At 38.3% G+C, this 19,478-nt stretch overlaps 1 protein-coding gene across 3 annotated transcripts in view; it reads right to left on the bottom strand.

Annotated features, from left to right (window-relative positions):
- Nucleotides 1-19,419, bottom strand: part of ctnnd2a (catenin (cadherin-associated protein), delta 2a) — a 211,702-nt gene extending 192,283 nt beyond the window's left edge. For 2 of the 3 annotated variants that reach the window (XM_056737779.1, XM_056737781.1), the window contains exon 1: nt 8,482-8,639. The gene's annotated coding sequence lies outside the window, so the exon portion shown is untranslated. Of the gene's footprint in view, nt 1-8,481; nt 8,640-19,280 lie in introns of those variants that run through there. The other variant, XM_056737780.1, reaches the window with a different exon arrangement.
- Nucleotides 19,420-19,478: the final 59 nt, after the last annotated feature.

The raw sequence follows: 19,478 nt of genomic DNA, 5'->3' as shown, positions 1-19,478 counted from the left end.
CTGGCAACAACAAACCTTCCCTAAATTCGCCCCCAACATAATTATAGATGTACAGAACCAGAAATAGCCTTCAATGACACCCATAAAACATTTATATTCCATTTATGCTAATATAGCTTACATATTATTCATGTGCTATGAACTGATATTACCCATAGTAATGCTTAGGTCGTAGGGCCCCTTTAAATAAATGCACACAGTAAGTTAATGTTAATGTAATTTACTTTCAGTAGACGAATGTTACCATATAGCTAAATATATTCAGCCGTTTCTGTTGACTGCATTGGGACACCGTCTGTGTCAACTTATTGCACGGATCATTAAGCAACTGCAAATATACCACAGTTCAAGCATCTGAAAGAAAAAAATCTTTCAAGTCAAACATAGAAAAAACATTTTGTAAGGCAAGATTTTCACCCAAGTAAAAAATCTCTAGAGGCTTTGATCTCTTATGAATTCGCAAAACTAATTGTCCGTGTGGTCATCTTAATAACATCTATGGAAGATTGATCCGGCTTAATTGCAAGAGCTTCATTAGGGAAATGAAGCAATGCGTTTTGAAGATGATTCTGATTTTTAACGAAGATGTCACTCACTGATGCATATTTTTGGAAGGAGATGAGATTTTTGGATCCAAACCTGTAATCTTCTTTTTTTGAGTCTTTAAGAATCAAACTAAAGAACACTGTGAAGACTGCAAACCAACTTCATACAAAACCAAAGAATACTTTATTAAAATTGAAAAATAAAGACCATCTTACATGAGAGCCAGCGAGCCGATAAGCTTTCTTCGTCGTGCTTATGAGCCTGTATGATAAAGGTTGGCAAGAGAGTATCGTGTCTTGATATCCAGCAAAGAAAGGCAGATCTCAATAGAAACCAGGCATGAGGATGCCCTGCCACAATTAGCTGCATGTGGTTTGCTAATTCCTCTAACCGTTGTTCCGTCTCATCTTCACCACACCTGTACCGAAATAACAAAGTTGGGAAATTGGCTGCAGGTAAAACAGCATCTCAGTCTCGACGTGAACCGAGCTTTGCGAGAAAAAACAGGGTGGGAACTAATTTCGCGTGGATATAAGTAGCCTAACTATCATATTGAGATACAGATATGTGGAGAATAGTCCTGCCATTCATCACCGCAAGATTGTGACTAATCTGTTTGTTGCGAAGGACTGTCGCAAACTCACGGCGAGCATGTATAAGAAGCTCTTCATTCACTGCGCAGTAAGCCGTTCTTCATAATAACGGGTGACTCTCATCAGCAATGCAATCATAAGCGTCAGTAATTAGCAGCTGTGCGAGACGGCAGATCTTATATTAATATCCCTGATTACCACATTGATTATTTCATTTCATCGGCGCGTGATGGCGTCAGAAAATTCACTAGTAGTGGAAGGAATGCCATCGTCGAGCGGAGAGGAAACGCTTCTGATTTCCATTCCTGAGGGCCTGGAGATTACCATTCCACTTCCTCCTCGGCTTTCCATTAAGATGCAGTTTCCTTTGAGAAAGGTTTCGTTCAGTTATATTTTGCTTATAGTTTGAGTGAAAGAAGTTGTATTTAATTTGTCTTTCTCAGTTGCAATTGGTCTACTGTATTGACATTAAAATGTAAGAACAATGTTGTATATTGACAAGATGATAACAAATAACGTAATGTTTTTGTATCGCGTATTTTATAGGGATGGGAATCTTTTGGCACCTCACGATTCGATTCATATCGATTCTTGCGGTCACGATTCAATTAAAAATCGATCCATCGTTTTACGATTTTTAATAACGATTCATCCTCAAAATTTAATGTGATATATGTTAAGTTTTGATTCCATTTTGCTTTTTTAAATCTGTGAATCGATTAGAATCGCTAGAGGACTGAATCGTGACCTATATGTGAATCGATTTTTCACCCATCCGTGGTATTTTATATTTGTTATCGAGAAATTGTAATGTGAGATATGGAAACGTGATCTAAGTTTTGCAGGATCCGGGACGAAAGTCATTCTAAGCAGATAGCGGGTGATCACAGAGTGAATTTTCAGCGGGAGCGGGAGGATGCGGAATAAAATGTATCGGGCAAGGGCGGGATGAAAAAAAAAGTCCCGTGCAGACCTCTAACACAGACAGAAAGAATGCCATTCGTTGCCATTGGATTTAAATGAATGAGATAAAACCTCAATCTCACAAGACTTAATCTGCTATTGGACTGTTTATATTTAAAAGCAAGGTGGCAGACTGCTGAATAACACTGATAAAATGAAATAAAACAGGGATTTGGGAGAAAAAACAACTATTGCTATTGATGTTGAGGATGGGAGGTCATCGTGACTCTGTAGTCAGCAGGGCACTTAGAGAATAGATTCAGTTTTTCTCGCCTGTGACAAACAGGGATAAGGCTCAATATTATCTTCAAGGTCAACCTGATTCGAGCACTAGAATGAGGTACCCAACCAGACCAGCTCCAATCCCCTTTACATTCCTTTCTCACCCTTATCACCGTCTCAACACACGTGTTTAAACAAAGCGAGACAGAACAACCCCACTCTCTCTCTCTCTCTCTCTCTGCCTCTCATGCTCACTTTATCATACCACAGTGCAACAGAGCAGATAACTTCAATTCACCCTTCACTTCAACACCCTGCCTTTTTCCAGCAACACATTTTGACAGCAAAAAAGTTGTTGTTTAGTATTGTCTATATTTACATTTATTGGAGACAGCCTTCCAAATATCCCAAGCAATTTGTCAATATTTCTTCTTTGCAAAGGTAACATTATAAAGCTATTACAGGAAGAATATCAAAACATAAAGAAGAACTTTCATTAAATTTTTAAACAGTGCAAGGCACTTTAAAGGAGCAGTTCTTCCACATATGAAAACACTCGCAAGTTGTTTCAAATATGTAAATTATTTTGTCTGATGAAGACAAAGAAAGATATTTAGAAGAATGTTAGCAATTGAGATTTCTGGGGCACCATTGACTACCATAGTAAAAAAAATGATCGTATAATTTTTTCGTTCTTTTAAACACAAAAGATGTAAGAAAGATTTTAGGAAAACAAACAGTTCCGAGACACCTTTGACTAGCATTTTAATAATACTCAACGGCGCCTTGGAAATCTCAGTTGCTAACATTCTTCCAAATAACTTTCTTTGTTTTAACAGAACAAATAAATTGATACAGATTTGTTAACAACTTGAGCGTGAGTAATTCATGACAGATTTTTTTTAGTTTCAGTAATGAGAGAGTTCCCCTAAAAATCGTTTCAATGAATCATTTATTCACGGTCATGTCATACAAAATCTGTATACGACTCTTTCTTCTGTAAAAACACAAGAGATGACGTTTTGAGAAATGTTTCAGTGGGTTTGTCCCCATACAATGGAAGTCAATGGGGGAAGTCAATGTTTAAACGTTCTTCGAAATATCTTCTTTCGTGTTCTGCAGTAAAACATGTTTGTAATGAAATTTAAATGAATTATTATTTAAATTATTAATAATAATCATAATAATATTTTTAAACTACTAATATAATCTCCCTAAAACATAACGCATACAACACAACCGATTGCGTAAGCATCTTTGACCTCTGCATGGAACACTGACGAATGCATCCTCTCAACAGATAAGGACCCGACATGACCAGTCAACCATACACTTCACAAGGCCACAGAGTTGAACCTGTCATTGTGATGTATTCAAAGTCTACCGCATGGTCACTGACAGCTCACGGACCCCATTCAACAAACAAGACCTTGATCTTCCCTGTCTGGTGGCAATGAATCCACGACAGTACTGTATGTCCTTTACATTCTGAACTCTTCTTCTGATTGATTTTCTCGAGATTGATCGTTCTGTGCCATGCTTTTGATTGAGGTAATCATAAATAAGACCCAGGTTGCTAAATAACCACCAAAACATACAGGAAATCCAATTGTTGATGTTTGCCATCACGTGGCCGTGTAATCTTACGGAAAATTGATTTCTCTTCCCATCTCTCCACCGCTGTTAATATTAAACTAAGCCTTCATCCCAATATCAAAAACTTTTTTGGTCACAACAGTTGGTCCCGGTTCCCTCTAAATGCTGCCATCACAACTCCCAGTGGAGTCCAGCCAGGAACCCTGCCTCGCTGGATGGATGTCATGGTAACCACACTGCTAATGGTTGCTACGGTTTCCAGCAGACTGCTCCACGGAGGGGCTTCAATTGATGCCCCAGTGACCAGCTCTACACTCACTCTGACGGCGTGTTTGACACAAAGGAGGTATAGATTGGACGGCGAGGATGGCACACCATTAAGATGAATGAAAACCTGGTCTTTACTGCTTCGACTCAATGCTGGTCAAGTCACCTGACTAGTTGCATACCACTCCTATGAAGTGGAGCCATTTTTGTATTTCGAGGGTACGGCACAAGGGGATCGGAGGGGGGAAAAAGATGAACGCTTGGAAAATGGCTTCATTCTTGATAATTACACGCAATGAAGCGTGACTGTGCGGGCTGCACCTCGGAGAGCACAGAGATAATCTGGAAAACACTCAACCCTCTGCTGGGGGAAAGGGGTTTGAACCATGAGGTCACCCCGTCTGCAACAGATCCTGCCAATCAGATGATAAAAACAAACAGGCAGCAGGTTCTTATCTAAATGAAATTAAATCATGCTAATGCATTTCAGTCATTATGCACGAGACAGCTATACAAGTCGAGCTTCGCACCAATATTAAACCCAAAAGACCCAAGTGGTAAAAATGAGGCCTTCGTATATTGCTCTGTCAAATTCGTCTCTATGATCCTTTCTAGACGTCTTTTTTCATTGCACCGAAGCCGACTGTCAATCAAAGGCGTGCATCTTATTTCATTTTCTACAGAGCTATAAATAAGAGTCTAAAAATAGCCGGCTCGGTGATGAATGCATTCCACGCAAGTCCTGCAAGTCGGCAGAGATGCCTGGTTACGACTAGGTGCTCTCATCGTGACAGGACCGAGGCACATTCAGGTGCTATGCCGAGACATTTGGAAGCACTTAGTTCTGAAAGAAGAGAATCCACAGAACAGTTCGATTAACCCTCTCTTTCCCTAGTGAGCGTTTGTTGTTTGATTCTTGGACCTTTCCTTCCTCCTTTCCAAAAAAATCAATACGGTAAGAGGCACAGACACACACAGAAAGGAGTCCACTGACTCAGCAAATGAGATTAGTTGGTCAGAGAATTATTTCCCTTCACAGCATGAAAACAACACTTAAAGCAATAAATTGTTTGTGCAAATTAATACGCCAAAAACTCCCCCCGCCAAACAAGCAGAAAAAGCTCTTTTGTCTGTTTTACATTAGCATTTTTACATTCAATGAATGCATTTACCAGACGTGTTTATCCAAAGTGACTTACAGTGCATTCGAGCCATACATTTGATCAGCGTATGCGTTCCATGGGGTTTGAACCCGTGACCCAACACCAAGTTTTTAACCAAAAACCACCCTTATACAAAAGTGGGAAGATGACGAACACCAATTACTGGATTTTGTAATAAAGTGCTACTTTCCTGTGTTATCTGCTGATGTCACACATTCCTAAATCTTCAAGACTGGGGTCTCTGCAGAACAAAGAGGCCGTTTCTAAATTATAGGTGTTTCTCAATCTCTTATAATTGATTTGCACAAATCAAGTGGACGATTGCCAAGTCCCTTCTCCTATTGGACGATTGAAAACCACCTATCCCATATAGCAACGCTCAATAATTCAGAGATAGGCTTCTGCCCTTTAAGTCTGGTTAAAAAACGCCCAACAATTGAGAAACGCCCCCTCCCTGTTCTGCAGAATCCTACCAAATAAGTTTATCCTGTTTCAAGATTTTATATGGTTACTGAAAATCAGAATGAAGTACTCCATTTTCTTTTCGTGTAAAAACTTGTGAATGCTAGTTATCACACACGTGACCTTGATCTAAAGAACAGCGTTATCAAGAGCATAGGCCTCCATACTGTTCATTTACGACTCTCAATTTAACACTTCATCCTGTACTCAAAACCCCCTGGGACTAGATGACCAGACTAGAGACCTAATTGTCTCAAGACAATCCCACCCTCCCAGCTTATTTTATCTAAGGCAAGCATCACTAATGCCATGATTCAAACATAGGATTAGAAATAAAAAACATTACTATGTGATTTTCCCGTTGGACAATATGGGTTTTAAAATGTTTGTTAGGTAAATAACTTAGTAAGCAACAACCTAGAACCATTTAAAACAACTTGATTCAAGCACACTTCACAGGCAAATACCACTCAATTTTGTATAAATGTTAAAATATATCAATTTCTTTCGTTCAAAGGTTTGTTAAAACATACATTTACACAAGGTGTACTATAATTATACAAATGCAGGTTGAATTATGCCATGACATTTTTTATTGAAACAATTGTGAGAGCTTATCAAAACTGGTGCCATCGTGTCATTAAAATCTACGGTCGTGTGCAGAATTACGTCTGTTGAACCCATTCCTGTTAGCGGTAATGACCTCACCCAATCACACGTAATGAGTTCTCTAAAGTGACATCATTTTCAAAGCATGTCACTCGCCCAGCACTGCCTCGTGTTTGTTAAATATCATTATCACGTATGCAATATCCCTTTAAAACCCGAACCTGTCATGTGTCGCTGTAAAGTGCACGTGCCAAGCACCGGTAATGCATTGAAACGGAGCCATCACTCATGTTAACTCAGAACCTGAGATGTGTCCTGCAGTTGACAACATATTGCTCATGAACTCCTTGACATATATAATTCATATCAAGGAAAAAAGGAATGACAGCGTCTTAAACACCAGGCTTTCTGGGCGCTCAATTAGCCTTCGGAGCCCTTGATACCTAAACTCATTAGCAATCTCCACATTGAAACCTATGACGGGCACCGACTTATCAGTGACTGCAGAAGTACAGAAGAAAACAAAATCAGTCCATTTGGACGAACGAATCATCAGAACTGCGTTTAATTTCATCGACGACGAATTTCGCATCTTCATCCAACACAGTTCTTGCCTGTTGACCTGGACAAGCTGATCGTCATCTATAAACAGCGGCCTTGTAGACAGGCACGGGATCCATCTGTTAATGTGGTGCATATCTGCGAGAAAAAGTTCACACATTGTCCTCGTTTGATCGCCAAACACATGCTGATTTTACAGGCTGCCGTGTGAGTGAAATACAAATTATAACAAAGAGTCACGTCTAATGGCGGCAGAAGGGCAGACTTAAAATCAATCTGGACAAATCCTCAGGCCCAATAAAGGCAAACAGGAGTGAATCTCGTCTTTATCTCCTACGCTGTGTGCTTTCAGTTATTGACACATGGCAATGAGATAAGTGAGATGTTTTGATAAACAGCATCTCTAAGCCTTAGACGTCCGTCATCCCATTATCATCCTGCATGCATCGTAGATCTCGTTCCAAAGCATGACATTTGCGAAGACCACGATCATTGTACAGTAGATTACATTGCATGCCTTTGATTCGGTTTAGATTCAGTCAATGAGCTCATTTACAGATGGGATCAGGCCCTCCACAGAAAGATCTGTCAGTCAGTTTGTAAGTCAATACTGTATTCGCCACTAATGGAAAAGCTTCATCGCCTCCTCTGCGGCACTGCAAAATACTAACACCTACATGCCAATTAATGCCATAGTAAACAACAACAGACTTGAAATATGGGCACGCTCAATGCATACATCGCAGAAAGTAGGCAGAACCACACCTCTTATGTTGGACACGCTAGACAAGACTTCTTATTAGAATGAACTCCATGGCTTCACACTACGGCTATAATCTTGCTCCTGGCAACCCAAATATTTTGTATGGCAATTTATTTGTGGTCTTTTCGTAAATGCACGGCACAGAAATGTCACTGAAACCTTTTCAGAATGTTCTACAAAACTGAGCTGTTGGGACATATTTGTAGACCTCTTGACATTTCATAGGGGCTTTTTGTCTGTTCGGCACAAACCCAATTGGGCTTCTCTATATAAAGTAGAAAAAAACATTCAGATTTCTTCCGAAATGCACATTTACTCCAAGAGGAAAGAAAGGGCCTTCCCAAAATTGCAACTCTTTAATGAGAATGATGTGCGCATCGTGAACACCTGGCGTGTGGCTCAGGAGCTTTGTTCAGGTGTTTAAGAGCAAATCCTTGAAACATCCTATTTTATCCGTCAATGATCGAACATCTTTCATTCACCCATTTCCTATTTCATATTTGGGTCAATCTACCCAAATGAGCCGTAATGCGTAATCTATTGTTAAACTGTTCGCGTTAAACGCATTACAATACGTCTTTTATTTAGACCCTCTAATGAGATCTTGTGCGCGCGCTACTATCCTCCATCATTTACCAACACAAACATCTTAACCAAACGCCGAACTGGCATAAAACAGCGCTTTAAAACAAACACCGATGTTGAAAGAGTGCAATGGAATGACATTTACACTTACCAATTGATGTCCAGGGAACGAAGCTCTACTCCTCCCGTGTTAAATCCGAAATTCAGCTGGATAAGAGTCCTGCGCTCATGCCCTGTTGAGGTTATTTAGGGAAACGAAGTGCTCTCTGGACGTTGACTCAGTGAGGAACGAGCATCGGCTAATGAAAGAGGAGGCAACGGAGGGATGCTTCTTTTTCTGTACCACCAGCATCCCGAACATCATCCGCGAACACGGACGCGCACGCACGCAAGTCTGGTTCTGTACTCGTTCAAAGACCACCATCTACCGGCAGTACGTTGGCACGACACGTATTCTGTATCTTGGATGATTTTCCTGAAACATTTCATTTATGGCTGTTTTGTAATACTTGTTTAGAGAGTTCTGTATGCACGTGACAGTAAAATCATTAACAAAAGACAAAAAATGTACATAATACAGAGTTTAGCTTAAAGCCATTATAAATAATATGCCTTCACTGTTTATGAGTGCAAATAACGAGCGTATGTTAATATTACACGTTATTACAGCACATTTCGGTCGAGATAGATGAGCTCACTTGTTCTGCGCATGCGCACCACGGCGGGCACGACTTGAGGTGACATCATTCTTTTGGATCTGAGCGGCGCAAATGATCGGTGACTTTTCTGTTAAATCACTGCTAGAAGATTCTTTCCGTCCGAAAAGCTATATTATTTGCAAACTAAAGCGTCAAGTATGAAAGCACACTAAAATAGATTACCGGGCACGTGGTGCTTCAAAATGTGACGCATATTTTAGTTGAAATGTTATTATCATCACATAAACTTATTTACATATTTTAACTTCGTAAGCTAAACTCCACCCACAATATGATTAAGGAGCTGGCAGACGTTTTGTCTTAAATTTTACAGCCAGCAATTTAGTAAATTTAGTTTGTGCTTATTTACGTTTCTTCAATCATCCTTAGCGTGTACAAAGCATTTGAATTTCTCAAAACGATGTGTACAAATAATACGATACAATGGATTACCTGCAAATGCCTTTCATTTTCTTAAAGTCCCAGTGAAATTAAAAATGACATCGCCTATTTTTTCTTTAAACATTGCAGTATTTATTGTAAAAAGTTTATCAATGTGGGTCATTCAAAAAGTTAAAGTTAAAATCTGAAACTCCAGTTCCTTAATTGACTATCCATCTTAAATGACGTGTGTGCAACAAAGTCTCGCGAGAATTCGTGAAATTGTCACTAACCGTAATCTTTTAATTCGTGTTCATCAACACGTTTTTCCCCCTTTTTCGTTTGAGTAAGCGAGCAATTTTTGCGTGTCCTGCACGCCTTTTATCAAAAGTACTTTTACACGCAATATCGTGTAGCCTATAAATATAAATCAACGCAATCTGATGGATATTCATACCTATTTGAATTAGGTGGCTAATTCGTGTGAATTCCTATGACGATCTTATTTGTTTGTTTTGTTATATGACTTTTCCCCTGTGACGTCAGATTTAGGGGCGGGGTTAGGGGAGCCATTTATTATTGATTTGCCACCTTGTGGAACTAGCATTTTGAGCTAAATTAGCCATTGCGGCTGTGATTTCAGGGTTTGGGTTGAGGTGGGGTGTTGAAATATAGAAATATAGAAATGTACATATATACTTTACTCATCAGTAAGGTTGTAAATATTTCATCCATTGACATCAAGGATGTAGCACTATCTGATCACTTCTGCATGTTGTTTGGTCTCTCATACCATGCACCAAATCGAGATCTGTATCTGTCAAGAAGAGATGCATCAATGAGAACACGAGGGAGCTATTTATGAAGGCTATATCTTCAACAACAAGCCTCCCTGCAGACTCTGTTGATCTTCTCCTTGATTCCTTTAACTCAAAAGGTTAAGAATGTTATTGATGATATTGCTCATGTGAAAGTCGGTGTGAAGACTGGCTGACAAAACGCACGTTGGAGAAATTCAGTAACTTAAACAACACTTGCGCTCTCTTTGCTACTGTTGAGAGTTGAGAGCAAAGCCTCAGAGTCAGATTCCCAGTGAAATGCTCTCCGACAGCAAAGTTTGCTTCCTTCTTTTCTGAGAAGATCAAAAATATCAAGAAAGGCGAGTAGCACGTCCGCAAGTTATACAGAGGTCAGACAGATTAGGCCGCAATCACAAAAACTATTTATAATGTGAGAAACAGAAGACAGGTATGAGGCTTATGAAAAAATCATTAATAACGTGTTCAAAAGAATAAGAAATTGCCTTAATGATGCTTCACATGTGCATAGAAACGCCATTCTGTTCAGTTGTAGAGACGACAGTGTCATCTTTTGGTCGCTGTGCAAACACAATTTATTTCTCAAGACATGTTTCTTATATTTCATCATCATCCATCTACTGCCATCATCATCATATTATGCAACCTATGATTAAGTGGTCAGTGGTTCACTCTGGCTCTGTGATTCATTTTGTTTCTGTCAGTCACGATACTGAAACATACAGTAGACTTTGGCTGTTCTTGGCAATGCAATAAAAGTATTTGTGATTAATAAATAGTGATTAGAAGATTATAGTTTAGAATAACTTTATTCACCAATGGTGGAACACGGTAGGTTTTTTATTTTCAGCACATGAGCAATACAGTACAATAGCATCACATGGTAAAACAATATTCCTCACTGCACCAAGAAGTCACCTGATATAATTCAAGTCACTTGCTGCATTCCAGCCTTGAAATAAATTTTATGATTTAGATTTTATGTAATGGACACAACAAGAAAGATTCGTATGTCACCTCTTATTTCCTTATATCTACAGCAGTGGTAGTGGATAAGTGATGTCCAGAGAGTTTATTTGCACAATATTTGCTTTTATAGGGCCCTCGAAATATAAGAAATATGGTACTAAAATGGCAACCCACAGCATTTAATGTATTTATTGGATACAATGATTTGGCAAAAAGGCAAATGGCAGCATATCAAGGGAATCATTTTCTTTTTTTTAATACATTTTTCATTCTAAGTTTTTCCCGTTTTTAACTGTTGTTCAATCTTATGCTGTTGTGTTGTTCAGATAAGGGAATCTGAATCTCAATTTTTTTACAGGACACTCTCTGTATATTAATAAATTACCCATTTTGTTAAATTGCCCAACACAACCATTCGCTTGGGTTAACCAAAAGGAGAAATATAATCTAACATCTGGTTATTTTTAAAGACAAATTATAATCATGCAACAAGCCATTCTCATGACAGAGGAATTCCTTTTAGTTTTGCTTTCTCATTTACCAAACTCTTTTCTCACTTGTCTGGACAGGAGAGTTGCAGATTTGGTTGACAGAGTTACATGCATTTCTTTGACTCCCGTGTCTGTTTGGCTGGGAATTTGATCTGGCGGAATATGAACGTACATGGAGCCTTTTCACCTTTTACATTTTTTATAATATAGTAAAAAGGTCAAATATAAAAAATATTGTATACGACAGTAAATATTTAGAATGTAAGTGTTGCATGGGATGCAGTATGTATGACCTGTTTCACTGACTGTGCACTGCAGAAATCAAAGCTGGCAGATGAGTGTGTGTGTGTGTGTGTGTGTGGGGGGGGATTATCTGTGCCAGTGAATGGCTGTGTGGCCCTGTGACTCACAGATGCTGACGGGTGGAGTTTCACTGGAACAACAGAACAAGGAAGTTTCATTTCCATGTCCAATGTCAACATTAGAGAACAGTGACGGGAATATCTCACAGCTGAAAGGTTCCTGGTTCAGGGGTATGCAGGTTGTGCTCTACAACATCTGCAAAATCAGGCCGTTCCTGTCGGAGCATGCCTCTCAGCTGCTTGTCCAAGCTCTGGTCGTATCAAGACTGGACTACTGCGATTCTCTACTGGCCGGCCTTCCAACCAAGGCTGTCAATCCCTTAAAAATGATCCAGAATGCAGCCGAACGTCTTGTTTTCAAGCACCTATAACATCCCTCCTGATTTCACTTCACTTGCTGCCAGTTGACGCCTGCATCTAGTTTAAATCCCTTACACTGGCCATTAGAACGATAACGGCATTCGCCCGTCTACTTTATCTCAGTGCTCAAGGTCTAGAACCCCACCCGTCCTCTTCGGTCTGTAAATGAGCGATGCCTGGTTGTTCCATCATGAGGCACCCAATCTCTTGCAAAAACCTGCACTTATTCAGTTCCCCTTTGGTGGAGGAACTGCCAGCCTCCATCCGAGCTGCAGCACCCTTCACATGTTTAAGGCTCCACAACTCAAAATGATCCTGCTCCGCATTTATTTGACTTACCAATAAATCTGTGTCTGTCTGTCAAATAGAAATGTTTTGTTCATTATCTCTGCTTACTCCAGCTTTAATCCTCCTAGTTGCATGACCTTGTAAACTAATTATACTTCACGAGTTGACAAAATGTTTATATACTCTCATACTTGTAAGACGCTTTGGATAAAAGCATCTGCCAAATGCATAAATGTAAGGGTGTGGGCAAGTATTTTGCCACTGGCTATCTGTACAGGATGTATCTATGGACCAAGATGCTTTCCATAGGCTCCATCTCACATGGAAGACAAGTGGCTTTGGAGAGTTGCCGTATGTTTAAAAAATGACTGGCTGACTGGAAACAGCTTGATTTAATTGGTGTTACATCACTTACAGGAAATAGGTCAATGGCCAGTAACAGAACACCACAGAACATTAAGACAACCCCTAAAGTATATGTAGAACTCTTTTCTGTTCATTTAATTTTACTTGTTTTCCAGATGCCAGTTCCTCTAGGTCCTTTACCAGTGCATACGTTGGACATAGGCCACCCAGCGCTGTTACATATAAACTTGGGGATATAACATAGGAAAGTTTGGAGCCATTACAAGCGAATAGTGACAGTTATAGCATGTGTGTTATGTGAATTTGTTTTGCATGTGTGTTATCTTATAGACTCAACAAAAGATAAAGATAAGGGAATGTTTCAGTCTTGAGGTTTTACAGGGCAATGTTTTGAAACCGTATTTCCAATTTGTTCTGACAAATCTGTTTCTAGTCAGACTGAGCATTTATTAAAATTGTTTATTGCACAGGGCTGTTGAATGCTTCAATCTGATTAGTTGACAGACAAATACAGAAAGTTCTACATTAACTTTCATAAATGCACATATATGATGTTGCTCCTGAACTTTCAGGTCTGCTGAACGCAACACAGTTCCATATCACTTCGCCAAGTTTGAACAACAAAGGTTAAGTTTAGCCTCAAGTCGTTTCGAAAAGAGAGGTAACTTATACTCAAAGTCAGTAACCGTAGTAACTTACTCTGTGAACCTAACCCGGTCAGGAGCAGATTTTCTTTGGTAAACCCAGAGTTTCTTTTCATCTCTTCTCCTTTTTAAAAGCACAAGGGGTGTTCCTCATTCATTCATTAATACAGTCATTCATGGCACACGTTTGGATCACACATAGACCATTTCAGTGACTAAAATGGTCATGTGCTTTTATAGAGGATCCTGTATGTGAAGAGGCTGCATTGATTCATATGGATGTTATTAGATTACAGGAGTGCAGTTTAGGACCCGAGTGGAATTTTGTCATTACCCTGTGCATTTTTATTCAAACGAAACCATTTTTCTTTGCAGTGAATTATATATAACAAACCCATCATCTATCCTTACATCAATAACATCAGCCAACGTGGCCGTGCATTACATCCGAGCAGATTCTTTCCATTACATGTTCTCATAAATGTTAGTTTTCTATGGAGGATAAGAAATGACTTAATAAAATAAGCAAATAAAGTACAAGAATAAAGAAATAAATACAGACAAATGCAGTGATAAAGGTCATAAACAATTAATTTAGACGTGCAGCCATTACTACCCAAAACTGCTCCGAGCAGGCTTCAAACCAATGATCACTCTGACTTTGACACGAGGGTCTGACACACTAACTGTTATTTATTTCTGTTCTTTCATTCGTCTTTTCATTCGTTTACAGATTATTTTGATTGTTAAGTGGTACATTTATGTTTTTATCAATTTAAACCAGTTTTACGCTACCTTTCAGTGGTGTCATACACAAACGGATTACTCTCCCACATTTGGTTTGTTGGGTGGTAGGCTCACACTTTTGAAGATTTCCTTCGCATACAATATCTCTAAAAGAAAGATAAATATATTGAAAGCTTGTCAATGAAGGCCATTGCTGCAAGTCTGTTATTACCAGAAAACAAAACTGCAAATGAGGCAAGCCCCCTCGTGTTTGTGGTCAATGAACGCCCAAAAAAAGTACTTGCTGCAATTTTCTTTAAAATATGATAAAAGTAATAGATGTAATGAAATAAAATAAACACACTCGCTATTTGAATTCCGGTGCTTTTGAGTGGCGCTGCAGTGGTTGGGAGGCCACACGCTTCTGCTGGGTCCTAAAACCCGGGTGCGCGGCCAAATATCCAAAATATGATTTCCACAAAAGTGAATTACTTACCTAAAATTTTACCTAAAAGCGAGGGCCTGTCCCAAACATTTTTCTTATCTATGTTTGAAATGGGTTGGTTATAAAAAGCAAGTGTTGGCGTCGACGGTCATGCAGATTCTGCAACCGGTCGACAGAGATGTACGTTTGTGTTGCTATGAAAAAAAAACAGCATACCATCATGTACAGCATATATATATATATATATATATATATATATATATATAGTATACACACACGCAGATTTAAGTATTTATATTAACTTACCTCTTGTCTGTAAGCAATGGGATTTAACAGATACAAATTACTGCGTTTTGTTTACTGTTGTGTGTCCATTTACCTGCTCTGCATCTGCACTAATGTTGTTAAAGGTGCCATGAATTAAAACCACAATTTTAACCCGAGCTTTTGGTATATACGAGGGAATCGTATGCACACGAACATCATGTAAGTGTCAGAACTGAAAACGCCATTGATACTAAGAATAAATCTGTTGTTTACACCAGAGCCAGCCAATGCCAGTTGTTCGAATGCACCTATTTGTGACGTCATTGATAGGTTGAACATGGCCTCCACAGAAAGAATATCAACAACAACTATCAAAAAGCAGCGCTAAACCCAAATGTGGGTTGGGGAAGGACACCCTTTGAATGTGGACCAGGTACATGTTCATGGAAACATTATTCTTTAGGAACAATTATACCTAATGATAAACTATTTCTAGTAACTGTTCAAATCTGTGCAAATGACATACCAAAAGATGCTAATCCTTCATTATCTCAGGGACAATTATATCTTTATAATTTAATCAAATCTAAGCCAATGAAAAACATAAATAGGTGACACTTCCCTATCTTCAAATGTGATGGCAAACGTAACAAAGCCAGGGGTTCTACAATAAAAATATTACATGGTAAGATTCAAAAATGAAAACAACTTAACTTTTGTGAGCTTTGCTGTTGGTTTGTCACATAATCTAAACAGTGTAACATAGTCTAAACACACTGAAACAGATAGGTTTATTGCTTTTGAGGCTTTATTAAGAGTTTTTATTAAGCTTATAAGTAAGCTACTCACTTATTAAGCCCAAAGAGTCAATATATTCTCTCTTACCTTTAAACGCTTACTTTTTACGACTTATATAATGTTGATTTTGGACTTTATAGCTGATGTTAAACAATATTTGTTAGCAAAGTCTAGTAACACCTTGTCATGGTCAGTTTAACTACATGACCTTATATTACATTAACATGTTCGGGCAGGCTTTTATGTCATTTTGATTTCTATTTGTTAGACTGTACTGGCCTTTACGGTTTAATGTTTTATTCACTTTACAAGGTGGCATGAAACGCCTAAAAAACATTTACATTTATGAATTATATTGCTATGGAATGGTTTGTGAATCAATGCGTTTGTGTGTTTTGTTATATTGCGAGCTGGGCAGTGTGGACCGCTCCTGCCGAAGAAGTCTGGAGCAACTTTTTGGTCCCGCTCCACCCCTGTTCTGATATCCTAATAAAAAAATGAACATATAATGAAATGTTCATAAGATTTCCCAGAATGTCTCAATATAAAAAGGGGTACCAATCACTATGCACTACGCACATTGTGTACATTTGCTGCTGTATAGTTACATATAAATTATGTGTAATTCATTAAACTATGGTCTAACACTTGAAAAGAAAGGTTCACTGTGTAAATGTAGCCTACAAGAAATGTCTACTGTAAAGTATTGTAATTCTTAGTTACTTGTAAACTGCACCCAAGTTTGTCGACCTAGTGTTGCAGGTGTGTATATGGTTGAGTGACAATAAGGGATTTTATTTGGTTTTGATCTTGCAATATTTGAAGACACTTAAGAATCTGTATGATAGGCAATTCATTTTTTCCAAACGGTGTTTAAATTACCTGCCACGTGAAAAAAAATGAAGGTCCATTTTTAGTCAATATATACATATTGTATATTTAACCTGGTCAAAAAGATTTTTAAAATAGCCTATAATTTTCTGGTTCAGTTTTTATTTTGACAAAAGTAAAAAAACAGAAAAAAAAATCCTGTTCAGCTGTAAAAAGCATGAGCAGTTTATATAAATACTGATTTTTAATATTTTTAAACAAAGCCATAGATGGTGTAGATTACATGTGTAAGACCCTTTGACACACTTTCCACACATATGGGGCATAATTGGAAAAAGCAGTTCTAGTTCTGTGCCAGGCATTGACACCTAAAGAAAAAAATTGTCTGTTGACCTAGTGTTAGATTTAATTTCTGCATAAATGAATACAAGCCCGCAAACTAATGAATTGTGAAGTTGTTAAGCTTACTGAATACATTCCTGGCTAGATTGTTGGAGGAAGGGTTTCCCTCTGGCTATATGGGGGGATTCCTTCTAAGCTTAACATTCGTTGACTTACCTGCTATACCTTATTTGGTCATTGAACCCCTGAAACCATCCAGATGTCTTTTTTAGACATGTAGTTTCTAAAATAAAGGAGTTCAAAAGCTGCCTCTGTGTCTAGTTCTTGGGCTCCCAGATCTGCAGAAGAATTCTCTCACAACATCCAAGCTATTTTTGATTCGATTTTAAGGGTAATCCAAAACAAAGAAAGAAACTTAATGTTCGAAAGGAACCTGAAGTTTAACACCTAGTATTATATGTTTTGGTAGAATAGGTCAACAAATTGGTAGAGGCGACGATTGACCGGTTAGAAACAGGTATCGGCCGGTTTTCGCATGATCGGCCGTGAACGGTGACCGGCCGGTCAGTCTCACGTCTTGCCAATTCGAAGCAGATCGTATGTTGCCAGCGACGCGGGCAATAACGTCAAAGACGCAAGTAAGCGTCCGGCTCATTTACGCTCGTGACTGCGTGCTTCCACCGAACTGCGCGAGTCTCTGCGCGTGCACAAACAACATGTAATGCACAGACAATTTTTGACTGTCCAGTAGTTCACCTTCGTTGCTTCGCCTACTTCGGGTGTGTACATGCTGTGATGCTAAACGCATGTTGAAGTCGTTCAATATGTGTCAAACAAATGTAAATTCCATTCAACCCGATTAATTGTCTTACGTTGAAACAATGGTCATTTCACTGAGGTAAAATGACATACAACGCGACTTGAAAAAAATCCTAAGTATAAACAAGGAATAAATTAACCAATATTTGTGATATATATCTGATTATGATTTCTTTACTAACACAAATAAGGGCAAATACATATACATATTTAGAGAATTCACTAGAATTTTTTCATTTTATTGAATTGGCAGCTAAAACCAACCCACTTCTTTTAGTAATACAGACCCAAGATAAAGACAAGTTATTTTACATTTCAGAAAAAAATAAACAGAAACAGAAACAGACAAGAATAAAGTTGAAGTATTTTATTGTTATCTTAGACTTTTATCAGAATACAAAAATGAAAAAGGTCGATAAAGTGATTAAGTTTAGTTATGTTTTATTATTTACACCTATTTTCAGTCACAGAGTTCTTCAGTTTAAGAGTTATTTGGGCAAGAGAAGATTCTGTAATTTAATGCAGGTTGTAGAACTGTATTTAGGGAAATTGTAATGTTCAACAATTTGTGTAATAATAATAAAAAAATATGAAAGAATGTGTATTGAAGATAAGTTAATGTTTTGTATATACTGTCAATTATGGTTTGTGGATATAAAATCGGAATCGGCAAAAATCGGAATCGGCAGTTTCACTTATAATAAAATCGGAAATCGGAATCGGCAAAGAAAATTGCAATCGGTGCATCTCTACAAATTGAATATATAATCTGGTAATTTACTCAACAACGCTTTTTATACATTTATTGCTGTTCAAATGTATCTATGTATTTTTTTTCGTAATGTTTTAGTTGTTGAGTAGACTAATAGTTTCACTTGCTGGAAGAAAATACAGTTTGTGCAGTACACTTCGACAGCCTTTCCAGCTGGTGTCTTGAATTGTGGACACTATAAATATATGACATACTGCAAAGGGCTTGAAACATAATTGGAAAATGTCTGATTGGAAGTCTAAACTTTTGCCATGATTTTCCAGCATCAACTGTACACTCCCAAATGTAATATTTTTAATCTCAGCTGCGCTGAAAAATATATTATACATAAAATATTATTATTATCTGCACATAGTCTCATTCATTGCAACGGGTTAACATGCAAGTAACATGCATTATTGTCAACTAGCTAAGATGAACAGAACTTATAATGATAGGCTATAGGCCTATTGTGAACTTACATTACCAACTGTATGCATTTGTAACTAACATTAAATAGCCTACATTCGTGTTCGCTAATGCGAACTGAACCTTATCGTAAGTGTTACAATTGAAGACTGGAAACAAACTCACTCTTTCACGACGTGCTTACGATGAATGCAATCAAACCAGAATGACTGACACTTGTAGTCGTCATGTGGGAACCGAGAAGGCCCCTCCTTTCTGTGCATGATACTCTCCGCTCGGTCCAAACGCAGAGCATGGGCTGAAGCCATATAGCCCATATCACACGGAGAGAAAACGAAAGCGATCCACCAGTCGCGGTTGTAT

This window comes from Triplophysa dalaica, chromosome 23 (genome assembly GCF_015846415.1).
Source record: "Triplophysa dalaica isolate WHDGS20190420 chromosome 23, ASM1584641v1, whole genome shotgun sequence".
Lineage (NCBI taxonomy): Eukaryota > Metazoa > Chordata > Actinopteri > Cypriniformes > Nemacheilidae > Triplophysa > Triplophysa dalaica.
This window is presented reverse-complemented; position numbering and strand designations above follow the sequence as displayed.